The sequence below is a fragment of the Ischnura elegans genome, chromosome 1, assembly GCF_921293095.1.
Source record: "Ischnura elegans chromosome 1, ioIscEleg1.1, whole genome shotgun sequence".
Classification (NCBI taxonomy): Eukaryota; Metazoa; Arthropoda; class Insecta; order Odonata; family Coenagrionidae; genus Ischnura; species Ischnura elegans.
The window spans coordinates 99,655,682-99,675,924 of record NC_060246.1 but is presented as its reverse complement, the minus strand read 5'-3'; the positions used below and the strand labels follow the sequence as shown (position 1 = coordinate 99,675,924).

General features: G+C 37.1%; 1 protein-coding gene across 2 annotated transcripts in view; it reads right to left on the bottom strand.

Moving 5' to 3' along the window:
* The window catches only part of LOC124167152 (elongation of very long chain fatty acids protein AAEL008004-like), a 205,093-nt gene that overhangs the window by 71,512 nt on the left and 113,338 nt on the right, over positions 1–20,243 (bottom strand). Inside the window, exon 1 of one of the 2 annotated variants that reach the window (XM_046544961.1) lies at positions 9,125–9,282. The exons of the other annotated variant lie outside the window; for it this stretch is intronic. The gene's annotated coding sequence lies outside the window, so the exon portion shown is untranslated. Of the gene's footprint in view, positions 1–9,124; positions 9,283–20,243 lie in introns of those variants that run through there. 2 annotated transcript variants of the gene reach the window in all.

Below are 20,243 nucleotides of genomic sequence, written 5' to 3'. Positions count from 1 at the left end.
CCTTATATTTATGTTGATCTTATATAGTACGTACATATCATACGTATTAGAAAAATGTCAGTGAGTCATTGCAATAGAGATTGAAAAGGAGAGGTGATGATTCAATCAAAGGCTCTGCTTCTCCTTCATTGACCTTTCTGGGCCAAGATTTACAACAGCTGATCATTCATTGTTTTTTAATCTCGTAATCTTTCATTCAATATTATTTTATACGAAGTCAATGAGGAATTTCTAATTTAATGTAATGGCAACTTTTTTTCTATCGCTCGACCAATGGCAGCCAGTCAAACGATGAGTATGAGCAAGATAAAATAGAAAATTAGGGTCTCTTTTTAGAATTCTTACACGAGAAAGGAGTTAGTGTAGAAAACGGTCTAAGTGAGGCCAAAAGTAATATTAAAGCCTTGGATAAATGGGATTTTAACTATTGAGGCCTTATATGTATGTTGATTGATATTCATATTACTGATTAAGATTTATAATGTATGATGCTTACCTTGCCCAAGATTATTTTACACCGGTAACACTGCACAACTCCCTATCCACACTTAATTACCACTGTTTATGGCTCTACCCCGGTAAAAAGTGGTGGTTATGTAAATAATAGCTAATAAGCAATTAGCCTACCTATTAGCGATTTTTCTGTGTTATTTCTATGACTGGCTTAATAAATTCCTCAATAAAAAACTGGAGGTAGGTTGACCTTCCTAATAGCGCATTCGACCTTCAAACTATCAAAAGATTGCAGTATATCCTTGTCTTATTTTTCAACATTTTAGATCATTCGAGATAAAAAATCGCCTTTTGAAAATCATATGAGGAAGAATTCATCTATAGTAGTGTAATGGAAAAGCTTAAATTGAAAAGTTGACACTATAAGCTCATTAAACGATATTTTTCTCAATCTCATAGGCACCCCACTGATATTAGGACGTCCTTCACAAATAATGAGTTTTTTCATCATAATACTCATAGTTAACTAATTAGGTGGGTACCTTCAAACAACATCTCTATCACTTTTTTCGCGACCTCGGTTTTCTATCAATGGGTGTCATCAAAAAAATTACATACGGCCATGATCGACTTTAACCCACGTTAGAAAGCCCATCAACTTGCAGTCTCATCATTAGACCTCCAATGCATGCAGAGGAGCGAGTGATTGCAAACATCCTTTCTTCCCTCTTTCGTGACAGTTCTTTGTTAGCACATCTTTAGAGATCTCCTGTTCTCGAACACCCTTTTTCCTCGGCCTTGCTATTTCAATTTCTTGTACGCATATGAATAGTTGACTCCATAAGCTTATTAAAAGATATTTTTCCCAATCTCATAGGCACCCCACTGATATTAGGACGTCATTCACCAAGAATGAGTTTTTTCATCGTAATATATAAATCTTAAATACCGCATTAAAAATACCAAAATATGGCCCTACACCTATTGGTACTAAATCAAATGCAAGCGAATAGTAAGCATGCATTCAGCCTTGCACCGCCCTCAGGAGATAATATCAGGCTATTTTTCCACAGAAGAACGTTATCATACTTGTTTTATCGATTAAATAATATGGAATAATGCTTCACTACATTTGAATGTTCTGAATGCACATTCTTACCGATAAGATTTCCAATATCAAAAGAAGCTGAGTAGAAATCTTATAAGCCTAATTTTTCACAATATTTGTGGGGAGAGATTACGAGTGTATAGGACCAAGTAGTCAAATATGCCTCACTTAGGTAACACACTCACATAATGTACCAAGTAGTCCAGCGTTTAGTAGAGGAGCGATGGATTGCGTTATGTCACTCAAAGGCGTTACTCATTACATGAAAATGGGAAGAATTATAGCATCGAATATCCTTGGCACGAATACAGTCAAAATAAAAATATTAAAGATTTTATAATGGAGAATGTTCCAGCTAAATTTCCAGACATAATTTACTTGGAAAAAGAAATAATTATATTCAACAGTATGCCACAGGTATATGCCATGTGCCATGTGGTACGTTAAACTAAAGTAACCTATGTTCGAGGTTTTGTATTGAATAATTAGTATTCATATTTAGCGCAGCGTATTTCGATGGATTCCAAAGAAAGGTATCGGGATGATTTTAAGTATCATTTGACCCTTACATCATATATATGCCTTATATCGTCGCATACCATATTTATGGTATTCACCGAAAATTATCCACGGCAGTAAATTTGAAGGAGGACTTGTATTGTACCGCATGAATTAAATCAAATAAAATTTCAGGAAAGCAAAAATAATTTGCCAGGAAACATGTATTTATGTACATTGATAATCCATAATGCTAGTCTAATCTGCCATTAAAGTAAATGGGTACCTTTTACCTACTTGCTCTAATGAAAAAAGAGTCATTCGCTTAGTTACAAACTTTCTCAGCTCGACGCAGTAGAATAAAGCTTTCGAGTCAATATTAACCTGATTGAATGTATGATTTACTCGACAAGCAGTTCCTGAACCCATCTCATGAAATCCATTTCGTGCTAGTGAAAACTTTTTTCAGTCACTACGGAAAGTTTTTACCTATCATGTCTATTTTACATTTATCGAGTCCACTCTTCAGCAAAATTAGCATCCTAGGAAATTAGCATCCTACGCTAATCGACCCCAAAACTTTTCTCCCTGGTTTTACTGACAGTGAGCATGAAAGGAAAAGATCACATTGCTCGCATTCTTGTGCTTATCTTACCACAAAATTTGTTAAAGCTGCAGATTTTAAGTTTTCCATTCAAAGTAAAGGTCGTTTTGGCTATTTTTGAGCAATTAAACAAATAAATAAATTTAAAAAATTTGGAATTCTCTTTTCATCCATGTACTGTAAGCTCACATGTTATCTTACATTTTAGCGGTTTTAGGGTTATTAATGTCATCTTCAACTAATGCCATTGCACTATCTACAAGAAATGCTGAATTCTACTAGTTTACTTGATATACGCTTCCAATTACATATGCGATAAAACTGGAGATCTCTTTTAGGGATATACTTTCCCTAAAGAGGAGAGAGCCGAATTTTGACCGCAAAAATGTTTTTTTTTCTCCATTCGGGAAGGTAAGACTCGAATAGTGACGGTATCTGGGTCATGTTCCTTACCTATGGAACTGTGTCTCAGGGTGTGCCCGCTAAGCTCATGATGCTATCCTTCCCACTAGTTTTTTTTCATCTCGCAAGAGGCTTCTGGACACTGAAATGAGCGGAGAAATTTCTACCAGTAAGGTAGCCAGCGAGTTATGCAGGCTCCGCGATCCAGGAGAGGCCGGGGTGAGTAAACAAGGGGACATGTTTCATAGTTTCTGAGAAAGCGACCTCGCAATGATCCATAGTGACTCGTCTCGGAATGACAGAACCCAGTAGCAAATATATGCATGAGAAAAGCGGTGAACATTGCTAAGAAAATTGGAGAATTTTATCACTATTGACATTCGGAGTCCCGTAAGAAAGAAAGCCCCTAGAAAGAGGGTGTCAAATCCAACATAATAAAACCCGTACCCTAATAATTTGATATATATTACGCAAGAAGATTATACAATGTTAGCAGCTACTTTACTCATAGTCGTGATTTCAATACAAATACAATCACGTGGATACAATGGAAATGCATACTGCAATGAATTACTTCTGTGTTACATTTCTGTCTTTTCGTATTTCTCGAGAGTTTCCATTCCAAAATACCATTATTTCATGGTTAAAATTAAAACTATGAAATAAGATATCGCCATATTTGAATGAATTTTCCTTGGTGATTAAAAAATCTTTCCAAATGACGGTGGAATCGATATAAAAAAAATGAATTAAAAATTCCGATGCGGTAATGTTGATTAATCAGACAGGTGAAATACATCAGTATCAGCAAGTATCACTAATGCCTCCTTATTAGGCTTTTTGAATAGCTTACACTCTCAGATATATCTTATAAGTTTTTTGTGTTTTCAACGTCTGAACATATTGCTTTTTGTTTATCACCTAATCGTTTTTTCTTAGCAGCATTCGTTAATGATTCAAACATTTCCCAACGTAGTAGAAGAATGCATATCATTAGAAATACCCCTAAATATTTTGTTTTCCATAAAGTTTCTATATTAAAAATAATGAGCTAAATCCTGCGATTATTTAACCCAGTAAGGACCGTAAATTCAGGCGACACAAAGCTAAAATGTATTTTACTCAACCCGACAGTCAGAAAAAAAGTCAAATTGAGCAGAGGATGGGTTGGAAATATTTTCGTGCGGGCTATTCGTCCGTGACCAACCTGACCTACCTCAACACGGTAGAATTTCCCCATCCATGCGAACCGTGCTGAGCAAGCCTCTGGGGTGCTCGGATATCATAAATTCGCATGCACACACTCACACACACACACACGGGTGCGTACAGATGAAATGGAAAACTCACCCCCTTCACTCTCCCCGGCTGGTTGGGATCCCTCCAATTCCTCCCCCCTCGCGTCCATTTCCCATATATTTAACCTGCCGCGGTGCAAGTGCGCCGGCCGAGACGCAAGAAGAAAGAAAGTGGGACACTTAGAATGAAGCCGCAATGCCGCCCCGTAGAGAGTCAGCCAGGCAAACCGGTCAGTCCGGAATGCTATTTCTCCAACTAGCAATTTTTAAGTGCGTGATACAATCGCAACCTCCCTGCACCTCCGGGTTTTTCCTCGCATGCGGTAACGCCGCTCCGTCAATGAAAACGCGCGAGACTTTTTGAATGAGGTGCGCCCCCGAGTGCATATGGCATCCCGTGATCCACTTCTGCGGCTGCAGACACTTCCGTCAACGCTCCTGCCGCGTCCGGCAGACTTGCTCCCGCCGACTCACAATCGTCTTGCGTAATATTTTGTGTCACCCGTGAACGTGAACATCTTACAGCGACAAACTTACAATATCTTCAGCTATTCTTGCGTTTATTTAATAACACTTTATGATCTCCGTTTTCACCATATAAACATTAATGAATGAAATTGACGTATTTTTAACCTAACTTTGAATGCCAATTCACAGCATTGCATTACTTTACAGCTTTTGAACATTAATTCTAATAATGTCCTGTAGATTTTTATTGAAATATGGGTAAAAATTGGAGATAGACTTCTTTCAACGACAACCTTACAGTAGCTTTAAATATTACTGATATTTTATAAAATCTCGATGTCCCCGTTTTGACCAAATTAAAATAAATAGAATTTGACGTATTTTGAATCTAACACTGAACGCGAAGTTACTGGCTTTCAATACACTGCAGTTTTAGAACATTGATGGCTGAGAATGTTATTGTAGCCTTCTAGTAAAATAAAGGTAAAGTATGGAGTGTAGTAAAATAATTACTAGCGCCTATAAATGCTTTAATGGCATACTTTTAAAATGCCTTAAGCCTGATGAATGTCATCATAATCATCACTGATAAACAATCCTAAGATTAGTGTGATGCAACTCTCAACTCCATTCTCCTGATATTTCGTAAGTATTTATTCTGATGAGGGCCAACACTCTTAAAAACGTTGTACAAGTTCTCCAGAGTAATTTAAGTGAGAATGTAAACAGACCCCAGGATTTTTACATCAAACAGCACGTAATGTGGGATTAACGAATGGATTTTGAGAATTATTGGTAAGATACCAAAGTCATTATTAAAACACCATTTGAGAGTGCTCGAGAAGAATTCAAAGAAGTAAACTATGAAGAAGGAAAGTTTATGAGCTTTCATTCAAATTGCTTATGATCTTATTTGACGTTACTTTAGTGACAAAAAATTACATTTTTCATTCACCGGCTGTGCAGTTGAAAAAGGTAGAAGAAATAAAACATAAGAATGATCATAGTAAATTGAGAAAGGTCCTTTGAAAAACCATTAGTTAAAATTAACAAGCAATTTCAAAATAAAAATAAATTTATATTAAAGACATATTTATAACCTAATATTAATGTACTCTCATCCATTCCCTCTAAGCTACTACCTCTACTATTCCTTAAAGCCCTATGGTGACATTCATGGTATTATGTAGTATTACATGTCTATTGCGTAGAAATAATGGCTTGATTCCGCAAAAAACCAGGTGGAGCGTTGTAATTTTTTCTCATTCATTCTCATCAACACATAACCTCGAATAATTAAACGGTCGTAATGGATACACTTGATGGGGAATTATCACTATTTCCGGGACAATGAGTCATTTACAGTAGTCATGATAATAATGGGCCCAGTGGCGCCGACTCCATGGGGCCTGAGGGTGCCCGAGCCCCCTCAAAGATTCGCTTGGGGGGGCGGAGCCCCCTCAATAATTCAAGAAAATAATTAAGTTATATTATGCTTTGTGAAATCACAAAAATATATTGGTAATTTTTATTTACCATGTTTGACGATAGTTACCTTTTAAAAATAATTCAAAAATGTGTTAAAACAAATAAGTGTGGTGTGAAAGTGATAGTGTTTCGGTGCTGCGACACACTTTGAATTTAACCTCTTCCCCGGGCAAGACCTCCGATATGGGCCCCCCCAATATTTTTTACGTCGGCGCCCCTGAATGGGCCACAGAAAAACGTCCTGAAACAATAAACCACCCACAGTGACATTAGTGATGGTTATTCATCTCCGACTGAAACCCGGACACATATTCCACCGCATGGTTCACCAAAAATTTTACTACCCGTCACATCATTTCATGGGTAATTATTATTGAAGAATCACTTCTTTCTTCATGCAGGGAGAATTGGAAATAATATCGCATACTTGAAAGTAGATAAAATTACGAAATGACACTCGTACACAGAACTGCTGCCTTTCGTAGAGCTTTGGTCGAGAGTCGAGTCGGAGAAAAGCATAAAACCCCCCAAGGAGTGGCAGTGCAAGCCCCACACCCCTCAGGATACAGCCCATTAGAGCCAGCAAAGAGGTATTCTGAGTAATACACTCACTTAAACACGTATAACTCTGCACTCATGAAACTTGCACGCCGCTGAGTCTACACGCCTTTATGGAAAGTAGACCAATGCGACACGGAAGGAGTCAATATGGCACAAAATATTCTACGTTCACTCCATCTCTTCCTTATTCGGATCAAATGTGTGTGTTTTTTTTGCAAAGTGCTAGGTTAAAAGTGGGACACATATTTATGCTAATTTGGCAAATGTTACATCGATGGAATGCGCCTGAGGCTCGATACATTTTTCTTAGTATTTCAAACTTGCTGATGCAATCGATGAGAGTTTTATGTCCATTTATCCGGAAATGGCATTCGACGGATAAGTAATTGGGTCAATAGTGAGTGAAAACTCTATGTTCAATAGAAAATCTGGTTTCCGTGAAACTCCATGGGACAACTATGAGTGGAGCAGCTTTGGGATACGTGAAAAATTTCTTAAGTGAAGTGGAAAGTAAAATTCATAATTGGATACGAAGCTCAGTATATTGTATTAATGGAGGACTTTAAATACGCTTTGAATCCATTCGCTAAAGTTGATGTTGAAGTTTCTATCACTCTCTGATGTAAGCAGCAAGAGATAATATTTAGTTATTAAATCTCGATTGATAGTATTTCCACAATTTCCAGTCTGCTTTGTGGTGGACCTGGAGAGATATATTCAACGTCCGGAGAACCAAATGATGAAACGGCATAAATCATATTTTAAAGGCCTCTATTTATTTTGGACAGAGATGAGCTTCAGGTAAACGTAAGAAATACGTTTAGTAGACAAAATGGATTACCGAAATCGTTAATGAATTTTCATATTGCATTAAGTATGAGAATTTGTCTTAAATAACATTCCTGGAAATGGCCTGAGAAATGCCAAAGTAGATATAACTATGAATATCCTAATCACTCATAAAAATTATGGCCTCTTTATTCTATTCTACTGGAGGCATAAGGCTTGATGTAGTAACGCATTTCAGGCTTCAATTTTTTTCTTTATAGTGATCATTTGTGGCTGCTTAGGTTCTAATGATTTGAAATTTAAGGAATTGGCTAGAAAATTAATTAATTCTGTCTAGCCCAGACAGCCGATGAATTATTTTTAGGATAATTCTCACAATGAAGCTTCTTAGCAGGGTCCAGTGTCCTTGTAACGTCATCTCACGGCCATTTTACATTTCCTAAGCTCATCTCCCTGTGTGCTTTAAAGAGGTTTCTGGCGAAGGAGGTAAACTAAGCGGCACTTCAGCTACACAAAGTCCACCCCCATCCTCCGTATGAAGGCTTCCGGGTGTGTAAGTGCACATTCCTTACTGAAGGAGGACGAAATTTCAATCGCCCTTTGGCAATGGTAAGTGCGAAGTGCAGAAACTGTCTTCAAACAAAGGTGATTTCTTCGGATGAGGGACTGAGAAGTTCTCTTCCATATAAGTCCGAGAGAACGCAGGATAAATATCCCGATTTACGAAAAAGAAGGAAGCAATATAAAAAGAGTAGTCGCTTTCAATATTTTTTTAACCTGCCAGGACCCAATAGGTAACCATTAATATCTTCAGAAACCTATCAATAATTGATAAAATAGTGCTCTACGGAATCAAAGTAAAACAGGTACACATTGGGATAATAATTCATTGAAACGAATAAATCAATGCATCGTACGTCGTGCAAGAGATTGTTTAATTTATTTCATTTAGATCGAAGTGACAAATTATAGACTATTGAACGGTGTATTATAAAGAGGTCAATAAAAAGCCTAGCCAAATTTTCGAGAAATTCCTCACGAAGAAAATGGATATTAATGGATATCAGGAAATTCGAGTACAAAGCCGCATAAAATCCTAAACTCAAATAAACTTTGATAAACTCGATCTTGTCGAGTATAAGGCTTATTTTTTTTCCCCAAGAGAATTTTCGTTCTCAAATTTAATTTTCCCAAAGAGCCACTGAATATTTTCGATAACAAGTAAAACACAACTTCTAGTTACTTTGCAGCAATCCGTCCTGAAAGTTATGACAAAGTTAAATATGTATACTACCACAATATTTTAGTGGCACTGTATAATTTCACATTTGTTCGATATTTTCTCGCTTATCTCTAAACTGTTGCACCTTTACAGCCAGTATCGTGGGATAGCGGTTGGAGTCAACTAATCCCTGGAAGAGAAGATGCAGCCGCCACACTTCTGGAAGAGCGTACCTTATGGGATTTGTCGCGTGGGCCGAACACCCGAACACCAAATGGAGACTCTCCAGGCACGGGCAAAACCCAGCCACTTTGAAACGGTGCGGTACCCTCCTGGTGGTTGATCGGTCCCGGCTCGACGAATTATTCCCACTGCCCCGCGCCGAGGGCCCTTCGGGACATATATCGGGCGGAGAGTGGAGAAGGCACGCTCGCAAAAGGGGTAAGCCGAGCGGGTGGAAGGGGGAGGTCTCCGCACGCGGGCGGTGGGGAGGCGCGCGGCTGCGGTGCGGTTAGGGAGAAGGAGCAGAAGACGTCGACTATTGCGATAAATCGGCCGTAATGAAAGAAGGGGGGTGGGAGGGCTATGAAAAGAAGGGATGGGGTCGTACCTGAGGACGCAATGGAAGGGTATAGGTGGGAATGGGTTATGGGTTAATTTCTCATCTGTGAATCTTGTGGGGGGGATGAGTGGAGGAGAAGAACTCAAGTGTTACATGAGCAAAAAAATTTACATTGCATGACCAGGCACGGTGCCGTAATCGTTAAATATTTTAATAAGGGTGTTGAATGGTCATGTTATAAAACATTTGTGAACGACATGCATCAGCATGGACGAATTTATGCTTTTTCAAAGTTATTCTTAGATTTTTCGCCATGCTTATGCTAAAATTATTATTGAGGGAGGACACCTCAGGTATTGCGATAAATCGGCCGTAATAAAAGAAGGGGGTGAGTGGGTCATGCAAAGAAGGAAAGGGGTGGTACCGGACGACGCAATGGGAGGGCATAGGTGGGAATGGGTTGCGAAAAATTCTCACCAGTAACTCCTATGGGGGATGAGTGGAGACGTCTCCGCAAGATTTACATGAGCAACGTGTCTTATATTGGATGATTAGATACGGTGCCGTAATCATTTAAGATTTTAATAAGGGTGCACAATGCCGATGATTCAAAATATTTGTGAACGAGATAAATCAGTATAGACAAATTAATGCTTTTTTCAAAGGCATGTTACCTATGTTGATGTTACCTATGTTAAAAGAACTGTTGAGAGAGGAGACCTCAACGATTGCGATAAATCGATTTTTATAAAAGAAGGGGGTTAGACCAAAGAAAAAAGGGAAGGGGTACTTGGAGACGCAATGAATGGACAGAGGTGGGAATGGGTTACGAATAATTCTCATCAGGGAATCTTGGAGAGGGATGAGTGGGAGAGAAGTATGTGCAACCGATGCTTGTGTGAAGAAGGATATTTTAAATTGCAATATTATACCAGGCGTCGTATTATAATTATTTGGATTAAAATGGCGATGATAAAAATTATTATTGAAGGTGACTTCTCAGTATCGACGATTTTTCCTTTTTTTTAATGGTATTACTCGATGTTTTTTCGAGACTTCATAGCTGAAAGGTCTATTCAGGGAAGGGGAGCTATAAAGGGAGAGAGGGGAAATATGTAAAATAATACGATAAAACGGCTGTAATAAAAGAGGGCGGTGGGCGATAGAAAGAGAAGAAGGGGAACGTACGCACGCAATAGGATGGCAGAGGTATGAGCAATGAGCTATTAGCAATCCTCATCGGAGTATCTGGGAGAAGGGTGGGTTTGGGAGAAGTCTTTGCCTATCAGAGGAAAAATTTATGTGTAAATGTATGTCTGTATGGGTTAGAAAGCATGATTTACATGGCGAGATTATATCAGGGACCGTATTTAAATTGAATTTTTGATGGAGCCAAAAAGTTTTGCGAACGAGAAATAGCAACAAGGACGGGAGTGGAGATTTTTCGGGTCTCACGCAGGGTAAGGTCCTCCATGTCTCCTTCCGACGTTTGCATGCCCAATTCGCCCATCGTCCTCAGGGATTCAGAAATCAAAGGATTGGAATCCAAGGAAGAGTTTACATGAATCCCTGAGGAAGATGGGCGAGTTGCACATAGAAACGTCGGAAGGAGACATGGAGGACCTTACCCGGTGAGAGGTACGACAAATCTTCACTGACATTGGTCGACGGGAAAAAAAACCAGACATTACATCATCAAAAAGGACGAGTTTATTCTTTTTTAATAGGCATTGTTAATTTTTTTTCGAGTTTGATTTGCAAAAACGACTATATAGGGAGGTCTCCACTGTTGCAATAAATTGAAGGCAATGAAAGAAGGACTTGGGCCACAGAAAGGGAAGAAGGTCACGTAGGAACGCATTGGAAGGACAGAAGTGTGCATAAATCACGAAAAATTCTAATCGGGGAATTTTTCAGAAGTATTCTTGAAGGAGATGTCTATAATAATATTGGTTAATAAGTGTTCTTTGGACAGAAAACATGTTTTACTTCGCAATATTAGACACAGGTCAGCAGTAAATTAGGATCTTAAATGGTGCGGCTTCAAAATTTTTAAGAACGAGAAATATCAGTAGGGTAAATCAAATGGTAGGCAATAGATAGGTAATATAAAGTTTAAAAAAGGATATATATCTCCATTTTATTCGAGGTCATGACGTCTATCATCGGGGAAAGAGGTCTGAATTATTGCCATTGACTGGCTGTAATAATAGAAGGTGTATGGGTCATAGAAAGGGGGTTATAGTATTGGGAAGGAGAGGTGGGAATAGGTCACTGAAAATTCTCATCAGGAAATCTTGGAGGGGAGGTGAGAGGAGGAGAAATCACAGCGTATCGGGGGAACACAGGTGTTGGATTGGTTAGGAAATATGTTCTGAATTCCCATTAGACCGGGGCCTTCAACGGGAATTAAAAGGGCGAGGCTTCGAAATTTTCATGGACGTGACTTCTCAGCATAGACGAAGTTTTTTTTTTCTAAATAGCATTCGTGGATATCAGCGAGGTGCTGACACCAAATTATGTTATTTCGGTGCAACTAATACTTCGATCATTGTACCTGCGTCGCGAGAGGACATATTCTCTCTTAGCATATATGTGAACATGTAGTGCGTATATAATCAAAATAGGAAATGGTATATGTGCATTTAACTACGAGTATATAATACGCGTGGAAATATGTACTGTGTAATAATGAAGAGCTATTTTTTATGATTGGAATCAAAAGTTACTTTTTTGTATTTTTGTGTATTACTTATCACTAGCAGTTCATTATTTGTATGTTACTTTATTTAAGTTAATAATTTTGATTTTTAAGATATTTCTGAGCAGTTATTTATTAGGTTTATGAAGCACATTTTTAAATTCTCTCTACTCTTACTGCGGCATTATGAATATTGCTATGTAAGCTAAGGATTTTTTTACCATATTTCTGCCATAGAATATAAATATTTACAGATTTTTCTAACAATTTTAATCTCTTGAAGCATTCATCAATGGTTGTAACAGCATAGAATGAGAATCACTGCCAAATAAATCAGATTAATCAAACTGGATTACGTTCCGCGAAGTGAAAAAAAGACTATTCATATTTTCTATTGGATAAAGGCTTTTAGATCAGATAACATACTCCTTAGAGCCTTTAATTGTGATTAATCTACATTCAATGTTTATTTCTCCCCACCTTTTACTCCCAGTAAATTGCCACTTTATATTCACTTACGTACCAATTTCCATTGGTATCGCAAAATTGCATAGGATGACTTATATTTCTCGCGTTTAATCAATGAATCATCAGACAATGACTTGGTACAAACTAAATTTTGTGCAAGGAAAGAATCAAGTCGATTAAATCATGACATTGCCATTCGGCAAAGAAATTATATGGAATTAAACATTTCCCTACGCCAAGGGTAAAATTGAAAAGTTGGAAGCAGATTTATTCGCTGGTTAGTATACATGATTCAAAAGACTTGGAAGTTAAGTGAACAATAAATTTTCCATTTTCCACTACTTATTCTACAAAACGGCCCTAAAAATGGGTGTTCAATTGACAGAATCAAATTGAAAAGTGCCACAAAATAATTAACAATTACGTTTCAGTATCATGACGTGATCAATAATAACAGAGTTTGAAATTTATTTAATTGAAATTAATAAACTACCGAAGATAAACTTTTGAGTTTAGTAGAATATTTGGGCACAGGTTAGCTGGCTGATTCGACCCACTAAGTTATATCATACTCAGTAAATAACGCTATAATAATAGCGTTAGAATATAGAACAATATAATAAAAGCTATAGAAATTATTGGTTAAAGAAAAAGTGACCGCATCAGATGACTTCTGACAATTCAGGATGATAGTTGGAAGTGGAGCTCAAACATGTAATTTTACCATGGAAGGAGTACGGAAGAGCGAAAAATGAAGGTAGGCTGTCAAGTGAAATGAAGAATTAGAGTCATGCAATTTTGACAATACTTTTACATTTGGAATTATAGTGTGATGGCATGAAATTTGATTGCATGATTAAAGACGATTTATTCAATGATTTACTGTGTACTTCAACAAAATACTTTTGTATTAAAAGACGATTTTTCCTTTTAAATCGAGAGGGAGCGAAGAGCTGATCTTGAGAACGACGTGTCGGATGGCGGGCCTTGATAATGACGTGATGGTGAGGCTATTTTCGATGCCAAATTTCGTAAGAGGATCGAAGAGGATAATCAGAATAGAAAAAAAGTAAGCGGCAGGTACGTGTGTATGGCTGCCTTGCTCAATCACATTAATCGTAGAATTGCATTTGCTCTTAAATAAGGATAGAGTGTCTCCCTAACTTTAATGGAGACGCTGAAAAAACTAGCCAAAGAAGTTGCAATTTACACCGACGCCAGCAGCAATACGGAGTAACTCTCACCTCTTAGAGAGCAAAATGTGATGTTACAGAGCAGAAACTGTTCTTATTTTCATACTTTTTAAGTAAGCAGCGTGCATAAATCAATTTTAAAGAGAGGAAAATAACACTCATTCACGGAAGTTAGTAACCTCATTCTGACACAATGACTCTTCACATTGATATATTGAGATTTGAATGTATTTCTAATTAATGACCCATTGATTACTTTGGCAGATAACTAGCATGGAAAATACGCGTCTCTACGTAATATACCAAATATAATCATTCAAGTAATCGCCAATGATTGAGGTATAACGTTGTTAATTTTAGAAATTATTCCCTTGATTTTATTTTGCAACCGTATTAGCATTTTAATTTCAGGTTTTGAGGTTGAAAATTTCAGTTTCTATTCAAAGTTTTATTCACTTATTAAGGTCACCATTTTTCACGGTTATTTAAATCAGATAATTCATGCCCAGATATCAATTACTTAGTTTAATGATGCACTTCCTCCAGTGTCAAAGCGATAGTAAGACCTTGTGAAATCATCGAGAACCATTTCAGTCAATGAAGAAGAAACTGAATGACAGGGCACTTCTCTGCAAAGAGAAAGGGTTGTTTAGCAGGGTAAATGCTTCTGTAAAAGCCATCCAGGATCAAGTATAGTTATGCGACCATATTAATTTAAATTTCAACGAGCGTAAATTATAAATTAAGTCTTTGTTTAAGGTAAAACAATGAATTAATGATCGATTTCGATCGAAATGGAATTATCTTACTCTTCCTACGGCGATCAAGAACTCGTCAAGCTCAAAAAATTAAAATAACTAAATTAAAAAACTAAATAATAAATTGAAACGTTAAGAGTACTGATTTTATGGACGCAGTTTAAAATATTTTAATCATTAAAACCTCTGTTGCTCAAACCTAAGGCCTGACTTGCTTAAAAAAATTGAAAATTGCATTGGCAAAAAATGTACCTAAATGCGGAATTCACTGCCATTTCTTAAATTTTCAAAGTAGGCAGCCTTCAGCTTTGGAAACATCACACTCCTCTTGCATCGACCAGGTTCCCGTCAAGTTGCGAAATAATATGTATTTAAAAAATACTAAATTAAAAATATTTGTAGCAAAGTTAATGTCTTGATTTTTATAATCTACGGTTGTGAAAATGTCAAACTCCACTAGTTTCCGCCTGGAATCCGTCACGCCAGCAAATAATTACGAACAATAAGGGAACAAATGTTTTAAATGGGATACCATTTATGCCTCACCAATACGCGGCTCCGATTTTTTTTATTGTATTTTTTCGTGCGCGGTAGATGTGGAGGAGTTCTTGGAGGGTTCGAGTCCGAAGTAATCGTAATTTATTCCTTTTTTACACGCTTTTATTTAACTCACTCTGTTTGTTTGTTTGTATGTTTAGTTCAAATCTTGCAATCAAAAATTCGACCACTTTCCGACTTCCAATCGATCCTAAACTTTACAGGAAGTCGTATTCCCGGTGACAATACAATATTTTACCACTTTTGAACATCTAAACTGTGTATTTTGATCATTATAAACATATTAATTTTAAATATGGAATTTTCAACATGGCGGATTTTTTCGAAAAAAATGTAGCATTATTGCTATAATTTGAAGAAATTATAGCAATAATGCTACATTTGGGTCTAAAAAGATGTTGATGCGTCATATAAGCAGCATTGCTGCTCAAAGCCTCTCACATCACGTGCCAAACCTCACCTTCTCGCTGGTGGACCTGTTAACTGATAAATCAGTAACTAACGAGGTGGGCTTTTGCAGTTAAACAAAACTTATGAAAGTGGTCAAGTATACGATTGCAAGATGTGAAGACTAAAAAGTAGAAAATAAATACTTCTTTAAAAAAACACGCTTTTATTTCGCTTGGAACAAGTAATAAAAAAATATTTCAAAAAATGGACTAAAGAGTAAAAAAAATAAATTTTTATATGAATAGTTCAAAGAACCTGAGTAATCCATAATATTTTCAATAATAAATTTTTGAAATGATAATTCAAAGAACCTGGGTAATCTATAATGTTTTCACTAAAAATAAAAGCGTGGGGGCCTCACCATAGCATATTACTCCACCCCCACGCTTTTATTTTTAGTGAAAACATTATAGATTACCCAGGTTCTTTGAATTATCATTTCAAAAATTTATAATTGAAAATATTATGGATTACCCAGGTTCTTTGAACTATTCATATATAAATTTTTTTTTTTTTACTTTTTAGTCCATTTTTTGAAATATTTTTTTTATTACTTGTTCCAAGCGAAATAAAAGCGTGTTTTTTTAAAGTTTTTTTTAAAGAAGTATTTATTTGACAGAGGAATTCTTGAGATCAACATATTCCATGCAGATGATTCAAGAAAATTTTAACATCGAATATTTTAAACGATTTTAATCATTAAATCGTTTAAAATATTCGAATAAAAAAATTAATTCATTTCTAAACATATTCATTCATGGTGTGGAAATAAGCAGAAATAAATTAGTAAATGAACTCTTAACACTACTTTATCGGGCGACTATTAATAGGTATACATTTATGACCGAAGTAATGGTCGCCCATGTCTCCCAACTTTTTATTCAAGCTCTTCCGTGATTTTACTTTGATATATTATTTTCGGGGTAGAGTGGTAGAATTTCCACCTGGCCCTAATAGTGGTTCGCACACCCACTGTTGGGAATGCATTTGTGTTTTCATTCATGTAAATTTCCACATTTTTTCGTAATCAAGTACCTGAAATTCGAAAACTATGATTATCGATCGAATTACAATTATTTTTCTTCCTCCAGGGCAATCAAAATGATTTTAAACATGACTGAATTTAGTTATTTAGTAAGAAGTTTAGTTAATTTGAATATTAATATTTTTCAACTGAGACTCTACAGCAATTAGCCGAAAGGACACGAAGATACAACTTCCTCCACCTCCTCCGCTTATTTTCTCTCAGTGAATGAAACAAATGAGTTAACATGTACAGTCATTATTTTAGTATATTTAGTCATTTAAAAAAATTCGGTATTAATTATTTATTGAGTCACCTGTGTCTATTATGTTCATGCTAAGAATTATTCTTTTAGAATGAAAAATTTATCGTTACTTCAGATACGAACCCTCCCAAAACTTAAGCGTAACAAACGCGAGACGAACCTACTCAGCTACAGAGCCACATCTACCTAACATGTAAACGTTGAGTCCAAATATGAATCTAAAAAGAGGAACAACCTCGCCAAGGAGCCCGAATGAAAACACTCCGACGACAAAAATATGCGCGTGTAGTGAGTTTCCTCAGTGTATTCCATCCGCTTGGGCTATTGCGCCTGGAGTTTGACTCCTGTTTCCCTAGCCCGATCACCCCCGCGTCCGTCCTCGTCGGGCTTGGTTAAGTGGGGCTTGTGGGTGTCTACATATTATTGGAAACGATAGCACCAACGTAAAGAATGTAATATATGGTTGCGGGAGCAGGGGCGCAGCTAGGAATTAAGGTGAGTGGGGGATTTTAGGCACAACTAATACTGGGGTGTCTGGGGGTGTGAAATACTCGCCAGGGCAAGAGGGAGGTGCGGGGGCACTCCTTCAGAAAATTTTTCAGATAAATGGTTCAAAATGGTGAGTTTAACGGCTTTCGGAGGGATATTTTATTAATATTTACACTATTCTGTAAGTAATATTAATCCAATTAAGTAAAATGGATTAAACTTAAAAAAAATTCTGAGCTCTGGGGGGGGTTTTATCCCCCAAAACCCCCCTCGCTGCGCCACTGGTTGCGGGAGCATCAAATATCCTTACTGCGTGCGGGATCCCGGCGCGCGTTCCTATATGGATGCGAGTAGACCGGGAAGTGGAGACCGGATGGATGCTTGCATTGGTGGCTGTCTCCGTACGCGGTGGGAGGGGCTTTCCACGCCGAATGGAGAATATGGCGGGAACTGCCGTGCAGGAGAAAGTGGACCTTGTGGAGCGACCAAGACCTTTCTACTTTCTTCATTATTCAATCCAACAGCATCTCTCTTTTCCCCTTGGCCTCCACGTAAAACACAAGTTCAAGTTCAGACGCGAATGGACCAAGACCCAGCGGAGAAAGGAAAACATTCCCAAAACCTGTTTCGTTACCCCAAAAAATGCTCACAAGCCGAAATTACGAAAGGTGGACCTCTGCTTGCTCGTAGTGAGTTTCCTTTTTACAAAGTCCATCATTTTAGCATTTTAGTGTCACTAAATCAATGTAATGCAAATGAAATTGTATACATTGTAATACATTTGCATTACATTGATTTAATAACACTAAAATGCTAAAATGATGGGCTTTGTAAAAAGGAAACTGCCTCTGCCTCTCCGCCTCTCTGCCTCTTTGCGGTGATGGTGTTTTCATGTGTATGATGATTAACCAGGGTGTTCACAAGATTATATGGCCAACCCAGCACAGGTATTTGGCGGTAACATTCAAGGTGCCTAAATTACGGATGATAACTGAAATAAAAGGATAAAAGTTTTTCTGAGAATAATTTTACAAGTACGAATGGAGGAATGGCCTAATATCTTTTTTCTTTTACAGGGGTTGGAAATGTATGGGGGTGAAAATAAAGTTGTCATTGTGTCGTTTTTAAATATCACGTCCAAATCAGATATTATTTATCTCAATTCTATTCTACATTACCCGGTTTGGATTCGCATTATTATTGTCAATCCACCCCGGGGTCAAACGATTTCTCCTCTGTTCGAATGTTTTCACTCCATTGTTATTTAGGATTTACTTCAAGATACGAAAACCTAACTGCTCTTCGCCCTAAATTTGATACCTCTAGCATGCAAAATGCGTTCCTTTTTCCTACCACCTCATTACTTTCTCCATTCAGACACTGTCTAAGGATCGGATTAAGTTACACCCCTTGTTACATTCAGGTTGTCGTACCTCTTTATTTCTCTTCCTCCGCATTATTATTCCGTACCATTATTTGCCGGTCATTCTGATGCCAATGATATCATTTCTCGCATTCATGTAGAGTCCATGTTACGCAGCCGTGATACTGCAATCTCCACAAAAATCGTATCAACACGATAATCATAAAAGTTCTTAAATATTTATTCTTAGGATTCGTTTCGTACACCCCATTCATGTTCAAAAATGAAAAGACGACCTATTTGACTTCCACTGATTAATTTTCTTGGTACCAAGCACCAAGTAAATAAATTAGAGGAAGTCAACGAAGTCGTCTTTTCATTTGTGAATACCAAATTCTACATAGTTGAGCCTGATACCTTTGAACCCATTCATGTTATCTTTATTTCCACTAACTACAACGGGTTTAATGAAGGCGATGGGATTTTTGCAAACTCTAAATTAAAGCATTAATTTACATGCAGTAATGTGTTATTGAGGTAGATATTTTTTTCGATGAAACTCTTAACGCAGCTGACGGCACTGGAATATGTCCACAAACCATACCATCCCAAAGCACTTAAATTAGAAACCAAAAACCCGATCCTCAGCTCTTCATTAGATAACGCATAATCATAAGTAAATTCCTTGTTAAGACGTTTATTGCAAAATGAAAATTTGGTTGCATAAAATGTAATTGAATAACTGGAAACCGTTTCCCTTCTTCACAATTTTTACGCATCAAAGTATGGTCTGAGGGTCTGAATAAAATTTTTATGACTCGGATTTAGATTTATCGATTCAACTAACTTTATTTTAGTTTTTAAAGTATACCGGGACTAGCCGCGGTGATAACTTTTACGGGAGTCACCCACAATGCACAATCGTGCGATAACTTTATTTTGTGTAATTCTGGGAGTTTTTAACGAATTGTTTCAATATCAGGTGCTAATAAGCATTAAAGTCTCCGATATATTACGCGGTGCACATTATTCGATGGTATTATCGATAAATTAAAACGGAAAGAATAGATGAAGGTTTAAAAAGGTTTATGGCGTATTTGGAGGTCGTAAACTTGTTTTGGTCTTCATCATTAAACACGTGCCGTTTATATGCATATGATTATGACACATGGATATCACAAACCATGAAAAATTTCTAAGACATGAAAATTTAAATTCTATACTGTGAATTTCTTCAAACTTTTGCAGTTTTGTAATGGATACTTTATTACTACTACTATATAATGGGGTACATTAAACAGTGACGAAAGTTAATAGAAATGAAAGCCTATGACGAAGTGTTAAATGCGTAGGCCAGGTCAAACGAGATTTAAAAAACAAGATAGCAACAGAAGCGTGAAAGTCTTGGAAGGAAGGACGGTTTGGTGGAGGGTTGCTGTCAGACGCAGGATGCATAGTTTAATAGCATGAAAACATTTTTGACCTTAATTAAGTAAAAAAGACCTTTACTTATGCAGTGAT